Here is a 17,718-nt window from a genome sequence, read left to right as displayed (position 1 = left end):
CAGTCCCGTTTCTGTGCGCACTGGGTCAGCCACGGAGCAGACGGCAGAAATAGAATATTACGTAACCCTCGCTCATGCCCTCGATTGACTTCCGGAAGGCTCGACGCGCCGCACACTGTCATTTGACCCCGTGTAGTGTAGTGCGTGGGAGGGTGCAAAGTGGGTGACGCACTTGTCAGCGTCTGCTGGCCTTTCCCTTAGATGTGGTTGGAGACTTAGGTGCCCAGCGAGCCTCTGCCCTGTCTCGGGAAGACAGAGCCGCATGCAGGACCCCTGGGGGTATGTCCCCCGTGCGGAGATCCCAGCCTGAGCGAAGGCATCCTCCCATGCCCTTCATTAGGGAGACGCCCCCCCTGATCCCTTGTGCTGGGGGTCCCATTCAGGGAGTGGCGTGGGGACAGCCCTGGTCTTCTGTCTGCCCTGGTCTTCTGTCTGCCCTGGTCTTCTGTCTGCCCTGGGGCTGACGGCACGCTCCGGGTTCTGCCCGCCTCGCTCGGTGACGCTGGCTTCTTTCCCCCTCGGGAAAGGAGTGGGTCAAAGTGGGAAGTCCGTGTGAGGCGTGGGGGCTGGTGACCCCACTCTGAAGGGGCCCTGACCTGGGCGTTGTGGTGGCCATGTCCTCGATGGGGAAGCGTCATGTGCGGAAGCTGGGCAGGTGTCAGGGACACGGCCGAGGACACAGAGCCGTGAGCCGCTGAGTTCTTATCCCGGTCCCCCAGATGGGGAGTTGGGTGCCGGTGCGTGACGGGCAGGGAGGAGCGGGCTGTGTCGTAGGTCACAGAAGTGTCACCATGATGACAGAGCCATTGAGCGGTGGCCCGAAGCCGGTCAGCTCAGCAACCCCTGGTCCTCTCTGCAGTCGACTCGGAGCACGTTAGCCTGAAGTCCCTTCTGGTCCGCCGTTGCTCAGTCAGCTGCCCGCTGTGCCCTGCTCAGGACGGGCCGAGCCGGGAGAGACCTGCACTGTGGGACTGCAGCTGGGTGGACGGGGGCACTACCCCGCAGGCGTGGGACTCCGTGTCCGGCACGGGCCTGTCAGGCAGGGCTACCTGGCCCTCCCCGGCCCCTGACCCTCGGTCTGTTTCTCTGTGGTGTCCTAGCTACGCGGACAGGCCGTCAGCTTGGGGGAGCGGCCCCCCTGTGTTCTGAGCTCCTTGCTTTGCTCGGCTCTTGTCCTGGAGAAGCTGTTTGGGGGCCCGTGGGCCCTTTTCTGTTTATCAGCTGTTTCCTCTGATGACGTTGTCTTTAACCACTCCGACTGCAGCCTCCGCTGTGGTCTGTCGTGTTGGGGGTGTGTGTGTTCATGCGAGGCAGTGTGAGAGCAGGGCCGCCAACCCCAGGACCCGTCCTGTGTGACGCCACGCGTCCACTGCGTGCCCGGGTGACCGGTCAGGTCTCAGGGTGAGGTGTCCGAGCGGCCGGTGGCTCCGGTGCCCCAGCGTTCTCCCACAGTGCGTCACGCTGGGAAGTGGACTCCCGCGGCCTGGTGTGTGTGAGTTCCCGTGACCACTGACTGCTGCAGTGGACGGTAAAGCCGTCTCTTAATTCTCTTCCTTCACGGCCGACGGGCAGCCTGGCTTTACGGCGCGGGTGTTGTGGGTTCAGGTTGCCTTCGGGTGTCTAAGGACACTTTTCTGTAAACGTAGAACGCGCCCTCACGTTTCTGCTTCAGACACTCCCCCCTGGGCTTCGGCAGGAACGAGCGGGCGGACGGCGGCGCTGATGCCCAACCCGGGTCCTGGAGGCGCTGATGTCCGACCTGAGGTCCTGGCAGCGCTGATGCCCGACCCAAGTCCTGGAGGCGCTGATGCCCGGCCCGGGTCCTGGAGGCGCTGATGTCCGACCTGAGGTCCTGGCAGCGCTGATGCCCGACCCAAGTCCTGGAGGCGCTGATGCCCGGCCCGGGTCCTGGAGGCGCTGATGCCCGGCCCGGGTCCTGGCGGCGCTGATGTCCGACCTGAGGTCCTGGCAGCGCTGATGCCCGACCCAAGTCCTGGAGGCGCTGATGCCCGGCCCGGGTCCTGGAGGCACTGATGCCCGACCCGAGGTCCTGGAGGCACTGATGCCCGACCCGAGGTCCTGGCGGCGCTGATGCCCGACCCGAGGTCCTGGAGGCGCTGATGCCCGGCCCAAGTCCTGGAGGCGCTGATGCCCGGCCCGGGTCCTGGAGGCACTGATGCCCGGCCCGGGTCCTGGAGGCGCTGATGTCCGACCTGAGGTCCTGGCAGCGCTGATGCCCGACCCAAGTCCTGGAGGCGCTGATGCCCGGCCCGGGTCCTGGAGGCGCTGATGCCCGGCCCGGGTCCTGGCGGCGCTGATGTCCGACCTGAGGTCCTGGCAGCGCTGATGCCCGACCCAAGTCCTGGAGGCGCTGATGCCCGGCCCGGGTCCTGGAGGCACTGATGCCCGACCCGAGGTCCTGGAGGCGCTGATGCCCGGCCCAAGTCCTGGAGGCGCTGATGCCCGGCCCGGGTCCTGGAGGCACTGATGCCCGACCCGAGGTCCTGGCGGCGCTGATGCCCGACCCGAGGTCCTGGAGGCGCTGATGCCCGGCCCAAGTCCTGGAGGCGCTGATGCCCGGCCCGGGTCCTGGAGGCGCTGATGCCCGGCCCGGGTCCTGGCGGCGCTGATGCCCGGCCCGAGGTTCTGGCGGCACTCGTGCCCGACCCGGGTCCTGGCGGCGCTGATGCCCGACCCGAGGTCCTGGCTGTGCTGGTGCCCGACCCGAGGCGTTGGCGGCGCTGGTGCCCGACCCGAGTCCTGGCAGCACTCGTGCCCGACCCGGGTCCTGGCGGCACTGATGCCCAACCCGGGTCCTGGCGGCGCTGATTGCCGGTCCAGATCCTGGCAGCGCTGATGCCCGACCCGAGTCCTGGCGGCGCTGATGCCCGGCCCGAGGTCCTGGCGGCGCTGATGCCTGACCCGGGTCCTGGCCTGCTCCGTGTGTGTAGCGTGAAGTCACAGGAGAGAGTTGACCCTCTGGCTGCAGTAGGCACGGTGCTCCTTTCACTAGTGCTTGTTGTATTAGGTCCAGGGTAGGAGCCGCCCCGCTTAGTGAGCGGATGGTGGAGGAACTGACCGGGGTTATCTGACTCCACGTGTGGTGCCCACGAGTCGGCGCGGTGCACCTGGGTGGATGTGTGCTGCTGCGGTCATTGCGGCGCACTGGGCGGGGCAGAGATGGGGGCCCTGCGTGCAGCCTGTGCTTCTGACGGGCTTCGTCATCAGTGTCCAGTTTGGGGCGGGGGCACAGCCACTGGGCATCGTGCCCTCTGCCGCTGCACGCAGGGTCCTCCTGGGACCCTGGGCCTTCCTTCCTCCCTCGAGGGCGGGCGTGCGGTCTCCACTGTCAGGGGCTGCCGCTCTCCCTGCCCTGAGGCGTGTGCAGCGTGCCCTCTGCCACTGCATGCAGGGTCCTCCTGGGACCCTGGGCCTTCCTTCCTCCCTCGAGGGCGGGCGTGCCGTCTCCACTGTCAGGGGCTGCCGCTCTCCCTGCCCTGAGGCGTGTGCAGCGTGCCCTCTGCCACTGCATGCAGGGTCCTCCTGGGACCCTGGGCCTTCCTTCCTCCCTCGAGGGCGGGCGTGCCGTCTCCACTGTCAGGGGCTGCCGCTCTCCCTGCCCTGAGGCGTGTGCAGCGTGCCCTCTGCCGCTGCATGCAGGGTCCTCCTGGGACCCTGGGCCTTCCTTCCTTCCTTGAGGGCGGGCGTGCGGTCTCCACTGTCAGGGGCTGCCGCTCTCCCTGCCCTGAGGCGTGTGCATCGTGACATCAAGCACGCAGCACCTGTCCTTTCACGGGACACAGGTGTGGCTGTAGCCCCGTGGTCCCGCCTCCACCTGGGTTGTCTCTGTCCGAAGCCAGGCTTCTTGCAAAGGCCGCTGACCTTCTCCCTGATGACCGGTCCACCCTCCCACGAGCTGCCCTCCGCGCGGACGTGAGGCAGTGCCTTCCCTGTGCAGACCCATTGGCGTGCTCGTCCTGAGTGTCGGGACGTTCTGTGTTGTGTGCCCTTCCCCGCTGTGTCCTGGCGGTCTGTCTCGTTGGCCTGGCTGACTTCTCTCAGACCCTACTGTCCTCTCTTCCTCTCCACTTTTCTCTGTGGCCCCGTGCCTTGGCCTCTTACCCCCCTCTCGGAGCTCTTGTGAACTCACGACTTCGGCCGGGGCTCTGGCTGCAGTGACTCTGACCTCTGTCCGTGCCCTCCCGTGTCTCTCCTGAGCTCCGTCGGCCTGCGCGGCCACCACTGGGCATCCCTGCCCAAGAAGCCCGGAAGCAGCGCCGTGAGGCCTCCACGCCTCGTCCTTGGCCCCTGCACGGCATTCCTACTTGTTACCCGTTCCTGGACGTTTCAGAGACACTGGTGTCGTCCCAGCTGCCACCGCCTCGTGCCAGGCTCTGTCCTCCCCCACGTCTCAGCAGCTCATGCCCCCGAGAGCCCTGACTTGTGCCCCTGGTGCCGCCCTGGCCCCTTTGCCCAGTGAGGGGCTCAGGCTGCAGGAGGTCCAGCGACAAGACCAGGGCGGTGCCTGTGACGGCGGCCGCCTCGTGCCTCTTCTCGCACAAGGTGGGGCGTTCTCCGCGCAGTTCCAGAGACTGGGGCGACCGTGGAGTGGCTGCTGCGTGGGTGGGACCGCGGCTGTGCAGGGTCCCAGGTGTGTGGGGATGAGGGGGCGTTGAAGGGTCCCCTCACCAGGACTTTCCTTGCGGACGTCCCTGGTTTGCTTGCTCGTGGGCGCGTGACCACAGCCTGTCCCTGCACACTTTCCCGAAGGAGAGCGTGCGTGCGGACGACGGCCCTCAGCTCTGCCCGGGGCTGTCCACCGCTCCGTCCGGGGTGCCGGCTGGCGTGCGCGGCCCTGTGGTCACAGGCGGACATGAGCCACCTTGGGGCAGCCCCGGGCAGCCTGCTGAACTGGTGGCTCCCCGAGCGCCCTCCCTGTCTCTGCACCTCTCGTCAACCCGGTTGTGCTGCTCTGTGGACGGCGGGGCGGGCAGGCGGGCGGTAGCCGTGTCGCCACTGCTCACCTTGCCACCTGGTCCATGTGAGCCGCACAGGTCGCCGGCCACCGAGGAGCCGGCGTGCCTCATGCTGCCGGCCGGCGAGTGCGTCCTTCCAGGGCGGGGGGGGGGGGCTGCTTAGGTGGAGGAGGCGGCGGGCGTGGTGCCTCAGAACCGTGTTTTCCGTGACGGGTGACTGAGGCTTAGGCCCTGGGAGACTGGCCAGGAGCTGTTGCCACTCACGTTGGTTCTGGGGACCGTCCCCGGTGGGGCGCTGACAACAGTGCCCGGACGAGGTGTGCCCACCGCCGGAGAAGCCCCGGGCATCCTGTCTGTCTGAATGGGTGGGCAGGTGTGGTGGACGCGGAGGGATGTGGCAGGCCAGCCCGCGCCCTCTCTCCACGCGTGGTTCTGCGTGCCACGCGGCCCGTGTGAGCACAGAGCCCGGGAAAGGACGCGGGACCTGGTTTTCCGTGTGGCCTGTGATCTGCGGGTGCTGTTCACTGCCGTCCCTGAAGCGAGGGCTGTGACTAATGACACCTGGCACTGTCTCCCGGGCACTTCCCTGTCTGTGTCAGAGTGGCGGGTGCCAGACGGCCCAAGGCCAAGGACTCTGTCCTGTGTGCCCGCCTGGGAACTGCGTTCAGTGTGTCACGTAGCCTGCAGGAGTGCTGGGCGGCGCGTCCCCGTCTAATGACACTTTTCCCTGTAATTACACTTAATACACCCCTGCCACTTGCAGGGAAGAAGCCGTGAGGACGTGGGCTGGGAACATGCAATCTGATACAGACGTGCTCCTGATCGTCCATGGACGGGTCAGCGCGGGCCCCGCGTGTCCCCGTGAGGGTCGTTCTCAGCCTCGGCCCTTTGCCCCGACACGCTGGGCTCGCAGGGCCTGGGGTGGCTCCGCGTGCGGGACTCCAGCCCCGGGAACACGTTTCCCCAGGTAGAAGGGCTGCAGCTGGAAGTGACCCGCCCAGACCCGCGCTCGCTTCCTGCCCGTGGTGCCCCTGCGGAGCCATCTCCACGCCCAGTGGCCGCCCTCCTCTTACTGAGAGCAGGACACGCGTTCCCCGTCCCGGTCAGCGCCAGGACCAGCGTGCCGGCCCTTTCCCGCTCCGCTCGCGGGGCATCGTTGCTGACACGCAGGGCGTGACGCGTCCCCCGTGCCGATGGCACTGCTGAGACGACCTCTCTTCTGACGGGCAGCCGGCTCGCTGGCTTCAAACGCCGTCGACCTTTAGTCGTGGACGGTCAGAGACGCACCTGTTCCTCACTCACCCGATCTCTTCTCATCTTTTTTACCAGTCTCCTAGATCTCCTCCCCACACGAGTGCCCACACACGAGTGTGTCCCCGGTGAAACACCTCTTACCCATAAGCCACGTTCACACAGCCACTCCGAGTCCCCCGTCTGTCCTGCCCGGGACTGACTAACAGACGGTCACACAGCCACCCCGAGTCCCCCGTCCGTCCTGCCCGGGACTGACTAACAGACGTTCACACAGCCACTCCGAGTCCCCCGTCCGTCCTGCCCGGGACTGACTAACAGACGCTCACACAGCCACTCCGAGTCCCCCGTCCGTCCTGCCCGGGACTGACTAACAGACGCTCACACAGCCACTCCGAGTCCCCCGTCAGTCCTGCCCGGGACTGACTAACAGACGTTCACACAGCCACTCCGAGTCCCCCGTCCGTCCTGCCCGGGACTGACTAACAGACGCTCACACAGCCACTCCGAGTCCCCCGTCTGTCCTGCCTGGGACTGACTAACAGACGTTCACACAGCCACTCCGAGTCCCCCGTCCGTCCTGCCCGGGACTGACTAACAGACGTTCACACAGAGTCCCCCGTCCGTCCTGCCCGGGACTGACTAACAGACGCTCACACAGCCACTCCGAGTCCCCCGTCTGTCCTGCCTGGGACTGACTAACAGACGTTCACACAGCCACTCCGAGTCCCCCGTCTGTCCTGCCCGGGACTGACTAACAGACGCTCACACAGGCACTCCGAGTCCCCCGTCCGTCCTGCCTGGGACTGACTAACAGACGCTCACACAGAGTCCCCCGTCCGTCCTGCCCGGGACTGACTGACAGACGTTCACACAGCCACTCCGAGTCCCCCGTCCCTGCCTGGGACTGACTAACAGACGCTCACACAGCCACTCCGAGTCCCCCGTCTGTCCTGCCCGGGACTGACTAACAGACGTTCACACAGCCACTCCGAGTCCCCCGTCCGTCCTGCCTGGGACTGACTAACAGACGTTCACACAGCCACTTCGAGTCCCCCGTCCGTCCTGCCCGGGAGTGACTAACAGACGCTCACACAGCCACTCCGAGTCCCCCGTCTGTCCTGCCCGGGACTGACTAACAGACGTTCACACAGCCACTCCCGAGTCCCCCGTCCGTCCTGCCTGGGACTGACTAACAGACGCTCACACAGCCACTCCGAGTCCCCCGTCCGTCCTGCCCGGGACTGACTAACAGACACTCACACAGCCACTCCGAGTCCCCCGTCCATCCTGCCCGGGACTGACTAACAGACGCTCACACAGCCACTCCGAGTCCCCCGTCCGTCCTGCCCGGGACTGACTAACAGACGTTCACACAGAGTCCCCCGTCCGTCCTGCCCGGGACTAACAGACGTTCACACAGAGTCCCCCGTCCGTCCTGCCCGGGACTGACTAACAGACACTCACACAGCCACTCCGAGTCCCCCGTCCATCCTGCCCGGGACTGACTAACAGACGCTCACACAGCCACTCCGAGTCCCCCGTCCGTCCTGCCCGGGACTGACTAACAGACGTTCACACAGAGTCCCCCGTCCGTCCTGCCCGGGACTGACTAACAGACGCTCACACAGCCACTCCGAGTCCCCCGTCCGTCCTGCCCGGGACTGACTAACAGACGTTCACACAGAGTCCCCCGTCCGTCCTGCCCGGGACTGACTAACAGACCTTTCCCTGCACCCCCTCCCTGCTGAGCAGGTCTTGCGTTTCTTAGCCTGCACCGTGTCTTTGCGCCCCAATGCAGTCGTCCTAGAACAGGCCAAGATGGCCCCGTTTCCTCATGACATCGCCCAGGTCCCTCCCGAGTCCCTGGGCGGGCTGTGGCAGTGAGAGCTGGTCAGTGCTGGGCACCGTTCGTGGGCTCTGCCTGGCAGCGGCCCCTGGCCCGGGCACAGACCAGCACGGTCAGAGAGGGAGCAGGGGGCCAGCCGTGACGGGCGCAGGGCCTGGCCTGTGCCCAGCGGCTCTCCCTGCCTGCCCCTCGGGGCTCCGGAGGACGGCACACGGGCTTCCCGGGAGCAGCAGCGGGCCTGTCTGCCCCTCTCCCTGCGGCGGGGGCCAGCGCCTTGGCACACACGGAGCTCCTGCTCTGTGTACTAAGTGTGGCCGCCTGTGCTCCGGGGACTCCTGCTGTAGGACTGGCGGGCGCCAGGCGGGGGGACCCACCCCTGACCGCTCTGCATTGTGGGTGCAGGTCTTGGGTGGAATGAGAGAAAGCCTGAGACCTGTGAGCGGATTTGTGTAGGTAAACGACATTCAGTGACAACGGACCTGGGTCCTCACATCCGGGCGACTGTCTGAGCCCTGCCCCTAACGAACAAGGCATACAGGGAAGCGAAGTGGGTGCCCTTACCTCTGAGGGGCGGAGATGCTGAGAAGATCTATCACCCAGTCTTTGGGAGGGAATCGCATCTACCCCAAATCCACAGGCGGCAGCCCTGACCCCCAGGACCCCAGAATGGGGCTGTATTTGGAGACGGGTCTTTAAAGGGGCGATTCAGGTAAAATGAGGTCACTAGGGTGGTCCTGACCCCACAGGACTGAGGACACACAGAGGAGGTGGCCGTCTGCACGCCCAGGAGAGAGGTTTCGGGGGACCCAGCCCTGCCCACAGCTGCCTCTAATCTTACTCCTGCTGTCCTTTTATAACTGCGATTCTCCCGTTCCTGTACCTGGACCCACACAGACACAGTGCACAGGGCACCCCATCGTAACCGGAGGCCTGCCCTCGTGACACGGTGCCCTGTGTGTCTGAGAGGAGCAGTCGTGTGCTCTGCCCCTGCCTTGAGCCCAGCGCGTCCTGGGTGTCCTCATGAGTTGTGTTGCTCCACGCTGACCGTGTCCCTGCTGGGGATGCCGGCCACGGGGCCCTGAGCAGGGCAGTCGGCCCACCCACAGTGGTCCTAGGAAGGGTAGCAGCAGAGGCCGCAGGGAGGTCCAGGGGAAGGAGAGGCGGGAAAGACCGTCGCAGTTGCTGGTGCATTCGGCGTTCTCCCGGGAAGGTGGGACCCCGGGGCACTGACGCTCTCCCTGAAGCTCTAGGAGGTGGGAAAGGCGCGTCCTGTGAAGGTAGAGCTCCCTGTCTGTTTCTCCCTTTTAGTTCGAGAAGAGTTTGAGTGACCGGCGTGCTCTAAGTGGAAATGTCCCGGTGGGTCCGTAGGAACCGGAGAGAGACCCGGTGATGAGGAAGGTTCCTGCGTGTGGGACCGTGCTGGTGCGGTGACGAAGGCGGGGCCGTGGGGGTCGTGAACGACACGTGTGTGGCCTCAGCAGGTTGTGGAGCACGGTCCCGTACACGTCACTGCCGCTGACCTTCCGCTGTTGAGGCGCTTCTGAAGGGGACGTGAAGACAGGTGTGTCCTGCTGGTCTTGTTTGTATCTGTCTGAGAGAGTGTACAGGTAGAGAACACACAGACGGTTGTGAAGGGGACGTGAAGACAGGTGTATTCTAGTGGTCTTGTTTGTCTCTGTCTGAGAGAGTGTACAGGTAGAAAACACACAGACGGTTGTGAAGGGGACGTGAAGACAGGTGTATCCTGCTGGTCTTGTTTGTATCTGTCTGAGAGAGTGTACAGGTAGAAAACACACAGACGGTTGTGAAGGGGACGTGAAGACAGGTGTGTCCTGCTGGGCTTGTTTGTATCTGTCTGAGAGAGTGTACAGGTAGAGAACACACAGACGGTTGTGAAGGGGACGTGAAGACAGGTGTATCCTGCTGGTCTTGTTTGTCTCTGTCTGAGAGAGTGTACAGGTAGAAACACACAGACGGTTGTGAAGGGGACGTGAAGACAGGTGTATCCTGCTGGTCTTGTTTGTCTCTGTCTGAGAGAGTGTACAGGTAGAGAACACACAGACCGTTGTGAAGGGGACGTGAAGACAGGTGTATCCTGCTGGTCTTGTTTGTATCTGTCTGAGAGAGTGTACAGGTAGAAACACACAGACGGTTGTGAAGGGGACGTGAAGACAGGTGTGTCCTGCTGGTCTTGTTTGTATCTGTCTGAGAGAGTGTACAGGTAGAGAACACACAGACGGTTGTGAAGGGGACGTGCAGACAGGTGTATCCTGCTGGTCTTGTTTGTATCTGTCTGAGAGAGTGTACAGGTAGAGAACACACAGACCGTTGTGAAGGGGACGTGAAGACAGGTGTATCCTGCTGGTCTTGTTTGTATCTGTCTGAGAGAGTGTACAGGTAGAAACACACAGACGGTTGTGAAGGGGGACGTGAAGACAGGTGTATCCTGCTGGTCTTGTTTGTATCTGAGACAGAGTACAGGTAGAAAACACACAGACGGTTGAGGAAGTTTCCTGTTTCAGTTTTCTGTTGCCAAGGTCACGGGTTGCCGGTTACCGGGCGCTGAGGGCCGTGGGCCTGTGTGATGTCACATTCTGGAGGTCGACCAGCCCCATGGGCGGTGTGAGAGGCTAAGGTGCCTGGGGGAGGGGGGGGGCTGGCTTCCGGAGGCCCCGGGGAGAACGTGTGTCCTCGTCCTCAGCAGCATCTGGACGCTGCCCGCGCTCCTTGCGGACAGCCCCCTTCCTCAGTGCAGATCTGCGGGGTGACAGAACCGCCGCTCTGTAGACCCCTCTCCTCCGCTCTGTGGACTGTCCCTCTGGGGACTGCCCCCTCCTCTCTGTGGACCGCCCCCTCCGCTCTGTGGACCGCCCCCTCCACTCTGGGACCGCCCCTCGGCTCTGGGGACCACCCCTTCTGCTCTAGGGACCGCCCCTCCTCTCTGGGGACCGCCCCCTCTGCTCTGGGGACCACCCCCTCCACTCTGTGGGACCGCCCCCTCCACTCTGGGGACCGCCCCCTCTACTCTGGGGACCGCCCCTCCACTCTGGGGACCGCCCCCTCCGCTCTGTGGACCAATCCCTCCGCTCTGTGGACCAACCCCTCCGCTCTGTAGACCGCCCCCTCCGCTCTGTGGACCAACCCCTCCGCTCTGTGGACCGCCCCTCCTCTCTGTGGACCGCCCCCTCTGCTCTGTAGACCGCCCCCTCCGCTCTGGGGACCGCCCCCTCTACTCTGGGGACCGCCCCCTCCGCTCTGTGGACCGCCCCCTCTGCTCTGTGGACCGCCCCCTCCGCTCTGTAGACCGCCCCCTCCCCTCTGTGGACCGCCCCCTCCGCTCTGGGGACCAACCCCTCCGCTCTGTAGACCGCCCCCTCTGCTCTGTAGACCGCCCCCTCTGGTCTGGGGACCGCCCCTCCTCTCTGTGGACCGTCCCCTCCGCTCTGTGGACTGTCCCTCTTCTCTGGGGACCGCCCCCTCCTCTCTGTGCACCGCCCCCTCCGCTCTGTGGACCGCCCCTCCGGATGCCACCCAGGCAGCTCCTGGCCCCAGGCTCCCCCTCGCCTGTCCCAGGCTCGCAGCCTCAGTCATAAAGATGGCCCAAGGAGTCTTAGATCGGTGGGGGGATGCTCAGCCGAAACGCACTCCTGGGGGACAGGTGTTGCACGTTGAGTGTTCCCAAACCCTGCTCGATGTTTTCTGGATCAGAGAGTAAAAATCTGTAATAATTCTTGGGCTAAACGTCGCTGTCCAGCTGGGAGTGTTCTTGGGGTGCCGAGCTCCATTCTGATACTGGAAATCCAGGGTGTTGACTTGAGAAGGATGTAGAGGACGTGCCTGCAGACGCCTGTCCCTGAAGGGGACCGGGGAGGGGGCTGTGGACCGAGCTGAGGGCGCGCCCGGACCCGCACTCACGGCCCCTGTGCGACCTGGGCGCCTGGAACGCGGCATAATGCCCTGAGAGTGCCGTCTAACGCCACCCTTCTCCCTGCGCTCTGTTTGCGGGGTGATAGGACCCCAGTCCCGTGTGCTGTCCTGCACAGGGTCTCCGGGTCGCCCCGTGGGAAGGAGCAGTCCTGTCCTTGTCCTGCACCCTCCCCCTCCTGCCTCGTGGCCCGGGGTGGGCCCCCCCGCACAGATTCCGCAGCAGGGTGCCCTGCGCCCGGAGCCGGGACTCCAACATGAGATAGAAGTGCGACTTCACAGACGCGCCTGGGCCGTGCCCTGGGAGGCTGCGATGTGAGAAACCCCTGAAGGAGGAGAGACGGACTGGAGGGAGGGTGCGCCCACGGTCTCCCGGCTCCGGCGCGGGATGCCTGGGGAGGCTCTCGTGTGGGGGGCAGCTCTCGCGGTGCTTTAAAGGGGCAGGACGAGACCCCCTGTGTGCGGAGCACGTTGGAGAATTGTGCGTGTCTGTCCAGTGTGTGTCCAGCTCTGTCCACTTGCGGACGGCCCTCAGTCTCCTGCACAGATGGCTGTGAAAACACTGCTCCATCCCGTCTTAACTCTGCTCTCTGCGGGACTCAACTCCCGCTGTGCCTTGCACTGTGTAACCTAAAGATCCCGTCACTCTGGGGAATCTACAAGTCAGACCCCCGAGTCCCCACTGCGGTCCTCTGGCTGCAGGAGGCAGGACAGAGCGCCCCTCACAGTGGGACAGCCCCGCTCTGGGGAATGACAGGTCAGACCCCCGAGTCCTTCACTGCGGTCCTCTGGCTGCAGGAGACAGGACAGAGCGCCCCTCGCAGTGGGACAGCCCCGCTCTGGGGAATGACAGGTCAGACCCCCGAGTCCTCACTGCGGTCCTGTGGGTGCAGGAGACAGGACAGAGCGCCCCTCACAGTGGGACAGCCCCGCTCTGGGGAATGACAGGTCAGACCCCCGAGTCCTCACTGAGGTCCTCTGGCTGCAGGAGGCAGGACACAGTGCCCCTCACAGTGGGACAGACCCTGTCATTCTGGGGAATTACAGGTCAGACCCCCGAGTCCCCACTGAGGTCCTCTGGCTGCAGGAGGCAGGACAGAGCGCCCCTCACAGTGGGACAGTCCTGTCACTCTGGGGAATTACAGGTCAGACCCCCGAGTCCCCACTGAGGTCCTCTGGCTGCAGGAGACAGGACAGAGCGCCCCTCGCAGTGGGACAGCCCCGCTCTGGGGAATGACAGGTCAGACCCCCGAGTCCGCACTGAGGTCCTCTGGCTGCAGGAGACAGGACAGAGCCCCTCACAGTGGGACAGCCCCGCTCTGGGGAATGACAGGTCAGACCCCCGAGTCCCCACTGAGGTCCTCTGGCTGCAGGAGACAGGACAGAGCGCCCCTCACAGTGGAACAGCCCCGCTCTGGGGAATGACAGGTCAGACCCCCGAGTCCCCACTGAGGTCCTCTGGCTGCAGGAGGCAGGACACAGCGCCCCTCACAGTGGGACAGCCCCTGTCACTCTGGGGAATTACAGGTCAGACCCCCGAGTCCTCACTGCGGTCCTCTGGCTGCAGGAGGCAGGACAGAGCGCCCCTCACAGTGGGACAGTCCTGTCACTCTGGGGAATTACAGGTCAGACCCCCGAGTCCTCACTGAGGTCCTCTGGCTGCAGGAGGCAGGACACAGCGCCCCTCACAGTGGGACAGTCCTGTCACTCTGGGGAATGACAGGTCAGACCCCCGAGTCCTCACTGAGGTCCTCTGGCTGCAGGAGGCAGGACACAGCGCCCCTCACAGTGGGACAGTCCTGTCACTCTGGGGAATGACAGGTCAGACCCCCGAGTCCTCACTGAGGTCCTCTGGCTGCAGGACGCAGGACAGAGCGCCCCTCACAGTGGGACAGCCCCGCTCTGGGGAATGACAGGTCAGACTCCCGAGTCCCCACTGTGGTCCTCTGGCTGCAGGAGGCAGGACAGAGCGCCCCTCACAGTGGGACAGTCCTGTCACTCTGGGGAATTACAGGTCAGACCCCCGAGTCCTCACTGAGGTCCTCTGGCTGCAGGAGGCAGGACAGAGCGCCCCTCACAGTGGAACAGCCCCGCTCTGGGGAATGACAGGTCAGACCCCCGAGTCCTCACTGAGGTCCTCTGGCTGCAGGAGACAGGACAGAGCGCCCCTCACAGTGGGACAGACCCGCTCTGGGGAATTACAGGTCAGACTCCCGAGTCCCCACTGCGGTCCTCTGGCTGCAGGAGGCAGGACAGAGCGCCCCTCACAGTGGGACAGTCCTGTCACTCTGGGGAATGACAGGTCAGACCCCCGAGTCCTCACTGAGGTCCTCTGGCTGCAGGAGGCAGGACAGAGCACCCTCACAGTGGAACCGGCCCTGTCACTCTGGGGAATTACAGGTCAGACCCCCGAGTCCTCACTGCGGTCCTCTGGCTGCAGGAGGCAGGACAGAGCGCCCCTCACAGTGGGACAGTCCTGTCACTCTGGGGAATTACAGGTCAGACCCCCGAGTCCTCACTGAGGTCCTCTGGCTGCAGGAGGCAGGACAGAGCGCCCCTCACAGTGGAACTGGCCCCATTGTGCTGTCAGCAGCACAGAACCTTCTCCGGCCCAGACCCGCTCCCCCACCAGCTGCCCCACCACCTACCTGGGGCCCTTTCCGTCTGAGGGGCCGCAGTGTCTCCGTGGACCAGGCAGGCGTCACCCCTGGGAGCCAGGGAGCTGCTGCTCCTTAAATTACGCCTTCCAGCCCACCTGCCCCGTAATTAACGCCGAAAGGGGCGTGGGGCGTGCTTGTGGCCCCACACGTGGGCGTGCAGGGACGACTGGAAACCCCGTGGAGTCAGTGGTGCCGTCCTGGGGCGGGGGGGGGGACTCTCCAGACGTTGAGACCTCCCTGTCTGGGGGGCCCTGCTGCACCTCTGACCCGTGCTGTACGGGGACATCTGAGGCAGGATGGTGCGGCCGTCCTGGGACGGTCTCGTCACGGGGTTCACGCGTGCTGGGCCCTACTGTGTGCACTCCTGTCTTCCGTCTCCCAGGGGGCATTCCTCTCTCCTCGGGCTCCGTCACCTCTGCGCACCGATGCTTTATTTCCCTTCTGTGGCTCAGGGTCGTGCCTGAGGCGTGAACTTCTGTGTAAGGAACTGCTGAGCTCTGTTCCAAAGCGGATTTTATGTTGGACCCTCGACAGAGGATTGGACAAGAAGATGTGGTCCATATAGATATAGCCGCTGGAATACTGCTCAGCCATAAGAGATGATGACATGGTGACATTTACAACAACACGGATGGACCTGGAGACCACGATACTGAGGGAAATACGTCCATCAGAGAAAGCTAAGAACTGCCTGATGTCACACACAGGCGGGACACAAGTCCGAGACACGTGGGCACAGATAAAAAGAGAGGGGTTGCAGGAACGGGGGGAGGGGGGGCCGTGAGGAAGCAGCGGCAGGGCGTGAACAGGGAGTGACACGCGGTGACCGGACGTGGTCTGACTCTGGGTGAGCGGTCTGCGACCTGGCCCACAGTTCAGATGCTATAGAAATATTGACCTGAAGCCCGTCTTCTCTCGTTGATCACTGTCACCGTGTCACACGTTATTTCTTAAAAAAAAAAAAAAAAATTCTATGTGAGCTCTCTGCTATGAAAAAAGAAGTTTCTTTTTTTAAAGAAGTGTTGCTGTCATAAGTGCCATGGGGTCTGTGTGGCTTCACTTATATGTGGAATCCAGGAAAACAAAAGGAAGGAACAAAGAAAACAGAACAAGAACAGGCGCCTAGCAACAGGGACGGAGGAGCCGGCTGCCAGGGGGCCGGGGAGGGCGGGTGTGCACGGTGCCGGGGAACAGGGTCTCTTAGCACCTGCCGTGTCTGCAGGGTGACACGTGGTCACTCGCGTTGGCGGGGAGCTCACACTGAGGCATAGAGACGCCGGTCACTGCGTAGTGCACCTGGAACCAGTGCCACCAACCTGAGACGGTGTGCCAGTCATGATGCCTTCTCGCCTCCCTGACGCAGAGACTCGTGTCCGACCGGACGTGGGGGAGAGGGGCGGAGGGAGGGAAGCGTGAACAGCAACGACAGTTCAGGTGGCCGGGAACGTCACAGGAAGCGCCAGCACTGGGGTTCACTTGACAGGATCTCCCCCGTAGCTTCTAGTAAGTCCGTAGCAGTTAAAAGGAAGGTCTCCTTGGGCGACGTCGCCCTGGGTCTTCACATCGCTGACTTCCTGTGGAGAGGACTCGAGTGGAAACAGGACGTCTACTTTCACTCAGGCCCATGCAGCTGTCCCCTGCGGGGCCAGGGTCACCACAGACAGCGGGCCCACCCTGGGCTAGGACCCCAGAGCTGGGCGCGGCCCCGGAGTTTGGCACCCCTGACTGCTGGTCCGAGGAGCTCGCCACGAGCACCAGGGAGTCACAGCCCAGATGCAGAATGTCTGAGATGAACAAAATCCACGAATTAAAAAGAAGATCCTGTTCAGCCCTGGTCCTCAGCACAGCTCAGAGAACCAACACCAGCACTGGGATCTCAGTGACCCTGGGCCGAGTTGTTTAGGATGACTGTCCGTCATTCGATCCATGTCACGTTGAATACAGCTGGTTTTGGAAAAACCACTGCGCTGTCACCTCTCGGGGGGGAGAGAGCCTGCAGTCGGCCACCTGCTGTCCATCGGGGGTGACAACCCGATTGTCGCCCAGGTTGTGAGCGAGGCTCGCATTCCGTCTCTAGGAACTCCCCTGTCCGTGGCAGACCACACCGCCTTCCCGCTGACCCTCTTCCCCCGTTCGTAATCGGAAGTTATAACCGGAAGGCTGTTGCCAACGTATTGATACATGTAGTTTTGAGGAAACGCAATCAATTGCTTCGTGCCAGCTGAGCGAGATGAGCTGGGAGTCCCCCGTAGTTACAGAGCGGCTTCGACTTCTTCCTCCAAAGCTCAGAGACCCAGGCCTGTATATGGGTCAAGTTTAGTAGTTATTGTAACTGGGTGTCAGAACGGGTATGTCCCAGGGTGTGTTCAGCTTGTGGGGGGCTGGGGGGAGCCCCATAATGAAACCACTCATTTTCTATCGGGGAGTGAGTGGGTGGTGGCTCATGCTCGGTAAGGTAAATAATCATTACTATAGTCCCCTCCTGCCCGTCAATTTTGCTGCAAAGTGACAACGTTTCAGTTTCCGGAAGTTTGTGGTTTAGGGAAGGAGGGGATAGGACTTGATGTTCCTGTGCCGGACGGGCAGTTAGGTATCGAGCGTTCAGGACTGTGTCTCAGGACAGGGCGGCCCTTTTGTGGGTGAATTCTGAAGATTGTTGTTTCTTCCTACTCGGCCTCGGAAGGAAACCAATTTGGAGGCCACCACGTGTGGTTTTCCTGCAGGAGCAGCGGTGCCCTCTGGGGCAGGGAAATGACCTTAAACGGGAACGCTTGGCTGGCCCCACGTGGGAGCCCGCAAGACAGTCTCAGCGCGGCAGGTGCCCGGCTGCGCCTTGCCCTTGCTGTCTGATGCTCACGTGGACCCTTGCCTGGCAGCGACCCCCCAGACCGACAGCTGCTAGGGGTCCACGGAGCAGGGAGGCTCATGTGTCTGCCTGGCTGTCACTGTGACGTACACTGCCAAGTTCCCTGGGACACTATTCCGTCGGCTTATGGCAAAGCCACAGAAGCCCCTGAGCTCCTGACTGTGCATGTTGCTTTGTGACCCGAGGGAGGCC

At 63.5% G+C, this 17,718-nt stretch overlaps 1 protein-coding gene across 1 annotated transcript in view; it reads left to right on the top strand.

Annotated features, from left to right (window-relative positions):
- Positions 1-17,718, top strand: part of PUDP (pseudouridine 5'-phosphatase) — a 43,694-nt gene that overhangs the window by 4,548 nt on the left and 21,428 nt on the right. The window lies entirely within an intron of this gene.

This window comes from Saccopteryx leptura, chromosome X (genome assembly GCF_036850995.1).
Source record: "Saccopteryx leptura isolate mSacLep1 chromosome X, mSacLep1_pri_phased_curated, whole genome shotgun sequence".
Classification (NCBI taxonomy): domain Eukaryota; kingdom Metazoa; phylum Chordata; class Mammalia; order Chiroptera; family Emballonuridae; genus Saccopteryx; species Saccopteryx leptura.
Note: the sequence above shows the minus strand (reverse complement) of the source record. Positions and strands in the feature narration are given on the sequence as shown.